This window comes from Phalaenopsis equestris, unplaced genomic scaffold, assembly GCF_001263595.1.
Source record: "Phalaenopsis equestris unplaced genomic scaffold, ASM126359v1 Scaffold000075, whole genome shotgun sequence".
Lineage (NCBI taxonomy): Eukaryota > Viridiplantae > Streptophyta > Magnoliopsida > Asparagales > Orchidaceae > Phalaenopsis > Phalaenopsis equestris.
The window spans coordinates 343,217-346,807 of record NW_018164517.1 but is presented as its reverse complement, the minus strand read 5'-3'; positions in this window follow the sequence as shown (position 1 = coordinate 346,807).

Genomic DNA, 3,591 nt, shown 5'->3' with positions numbered 1-3,591 from the left:
ACTTATCTTTTAGTGTGGGATTCTGCCCGCCACTTTCACGCCTTTGCTTGTTGAACCTCTGGGTCCGACGACCCTTCCTCCGAAGAAAAGCTTGCCTTATCATGGGCTCTTCACCCATAACCTTTTACGCTTCATGGATCGACCCTCGGGCCGTGGCAGGCTTCCTTCAGAGCTGACATGCCTACAGTGTGGGATTCTGCCCACAACCTCTTATGCTTCATGCATCGACCCTCGGGTCCGGGCAGGCTTCCTTTCGGAACTGACTTACCTTTCGGTGTTGGATTCTGCCCAAAAACTCTTACGCTTCATGCTTCGACCCTTAGGTCTCGGTATTCCTTCCTTCGGAAGTTGACTAGCCTTCTTTGTGGGCACGTCGTACGACATACCATATGCCTACCTTTTCTATGTTTCATTGCACGTAAAAGATGTCTTTGTCAGCTCTTAAAATTTATTTCTAAATTGCCAAACAGGTAAAGTAGAAGTCCTATGGGCATTTTATACCTGGCGCAACCAGTAATCAGTGTAAGAGAAGCTAAGTACTTCTCTTATCCTCTCTTTTAAGTCCCTTATTTCAAGCGGATCTGATGAGAATGTCTCACCCATCATAAATGAGCGTGGTAGATATGGTTGTCCCACTCATCATAAATGAGAGTGGAAGATACCCTCTTTTTAGAGGATTTGAGCTTAGTTTCATGATTAAGCATTTCCTGGTTAGAATATATTGCCAAGCTAACCTTTTGTAATATCTTGATTGATGGAAGTGAATTTCGATTGACACTTGCCTTACGCAGGACAGCCATGGCCTTTCCTAGCATTCTATTTTTGTTACCTATTTTACATAGGGTCTGGACCGAGCACCTTTTTATGGATATCCTCATCCTGCTCACCTCAGATGAGTGTGGTGTATTCCCTCTTAGGGGATATGCTTTGGGTTTTATGTTATGGTTAAACACCATGTGGTTGGCACTTTGTCTTTTGACCAACCCTTCTCAGGTGTCTTGATCGATTGAGGTCAAGTTTGATTGATACATCTTTTGTGCGGGAAAGTTTTGCCTCTTTCCTTCACACCTCCATTAGGTTGAGCACCCCGTATGAGTCCGAATTAGAGTTTCTCACTCACTTCAAATGAGTTGTGTCCCACCCATCCTAAATGAGCATGGTAGATACGTTTGTTCCACTCATCATAAATGAGTTTGGAAGATGCCCTCCTTTTAGAAGATTGAAGCTCAGCTTTATAACTATGCATTCCATGGTTAGGAAATGATGCAATAGCTAACCTTTTGTAATATCTCCAATTGACGGAAGTCAATTTCGATTGATATTTGCCTTATTGAAGGAAACCATGCCATTTCCTAGCATTTTTATTCGGTTACCCATTCTACATAGGGTCCGAACTGAGCACATTTCTATGGATATGCTTGTTTTGCTCACTTCAGATGAGTGTGATGTATTCTCTCTTACGGGATATGTTTTAGTTTGTGCCTTATGGCTAGACACCAGTTGGTTGGTACACTCTATTTGGTCCAACCCTTCTCAGATGTCTCGATTGTCCGAGGTCAAGTCGATTGATACATTTTTGTGCGGGAAGCTATGCTCCATTCCTCGCTACCTCTATTCGGTTGAGCACCCCGTGTGGATCCGAATTAGAGTTTCCCACTCACTTCAAATGAGTGTGGTGTTTTTCCCTTTGAGGGATGTTTTTTGGGTTACCCTAAGGGCAACATACCCTTGTGCCAACTATTCTTAAATGCTGCAACAATTCCCCAACGGAATTCTTTCTACCAAATCTTTAGTAGCAGTATCATATATAGGGTTGGTATGTTCTATTCATCCACCCTCTTTGATAATCCTGAACCAGTCAATTTTCATTGTCTTGTCAGAGCGACATGTCGTATCGGTTCTGGAATTTGTCTGTTATACGTCCGATCCATGTCCTTCGTCAGAGCCACTTTTGATGCCTGACGTTTGCTCCGGTGATTTCCCCGATGAGAATTGCCTTAATCTGTTATTGTTGGAAATATTCGTTGAGCTCTCCCCTGCTATAGCTATTTCGCTAGTTCTGAAGACCTTTTAGTGATACTTACTTTGCTAATGCTTGCTTAAAGCACCCTACATTTGGACTTAAAAGTCCACCTCGATGATTTTCAGTTGATTTGGTTGGTTTGGTCCACCTCACCGATTGACATGTTGTATCAGTAGCTCAGCTGGTCCATGTTTACACTGGGAAACTTGATGTCTCCCTAGCAAAACTACTTTGTTAAGTGATGGGAGAATCCTCAATGAGAAATTCCTCGCTAGCTCGCTTGGAGCACCCTTGGGGGTTAAACCGTGCTAGGTCATGTAACCTCGTTGATATTTTCGATTGATCTGGTTGGTTATGTCCGCCATGTCGAGTACCATGTTGTATTAGTCTCACGTCTGATCCATGGATGCCCACCATTTTTTTACTCATGCGTTGACCCTAGAGTCTCGGCAGTCCTTCCTTTGGAAGTCGACTAGTCTTCTTAGTGGGCATGTGGTACGACATATCGTACACCCACCCTTTTGTGTGTGTTATTGCACGTAAGAGAGGTCTTGAACATAGTTCCGAACCCAGCACCTTTAGACGGATATGCTCTTGCTCACTTCAAATAAGTGTGGTGTTTTCCCCTTTGAGGGATGTTTTTTGAGTTAGCCTGAGGGCAACATACCCTTATGGTTGGAAAGTTATGTTTTAACCAACCATGTTGGGATACTGCAGCAATTCCTCAGCAAAATTAATTCTACCAAATCTCTGGTAGCAGTATCACGTATAGGGTTGGTATGCTCTATTCATCCACCCTCTTTGATAATACTGAACTGGTCAATTTTCATTGCCTTGTCAGAGTGACATGTCGTATCGGTTCTAGAATTTGTCTATTATCTGTCTGATCCATGTCCTTCGTCATAACCACTTTTGATGCCTGACGTTTGCCCCGGTATTTTTCCCGACGAGAATTGCCTTAGTAAGTTATTGTTGGAAATATTTGTTGAGCTCTCCCCTGCTATAGCTATTTCGCTAGTTCTGAGGACCTTTTAGTGATACTTACTTCGCTAATGCTTGCTTAAAGCAACCAACATTTGGACTTGTAAGTCCACCTCGATGATTTTTGGTTGATTTGGTTGGTTTGGTCCTCCACCCCACCGATTGACAAGTTGTATCAGTAGCTCAGCTGGTCCATGTCCCCACCGGGATATTTGATGTCTCTCCAGCAGAACTACTTTGCTAAATGGGAGAGTCGCCCAACGAGATTTGCCTCGCTAGCTCACTTTGAGCGCCCTTGGGGTTTGGACCGTACTAGGTTATGTAACCCTGTTGATATTCTTCATTAATCTGGTTGGTTTTATCCGCCATGTCGAGTACCATTTTGTATTAGTCTCACGTCTGATCCATGGATCCTCAGTGAAAGTTGCTTCTCTAGTGCTAATGTAGAAGTACTCTTGTGGTTAGACCTTTCTGATATCTAACCCCATTTGATGGTTCTGACTGCTTTGGTTGGTTTTGTCTGCCAAGTCGAATGAAATGTTGTATCGGTTTTACCACTGATCCATGTTCAGTCAGATTACTTGGAT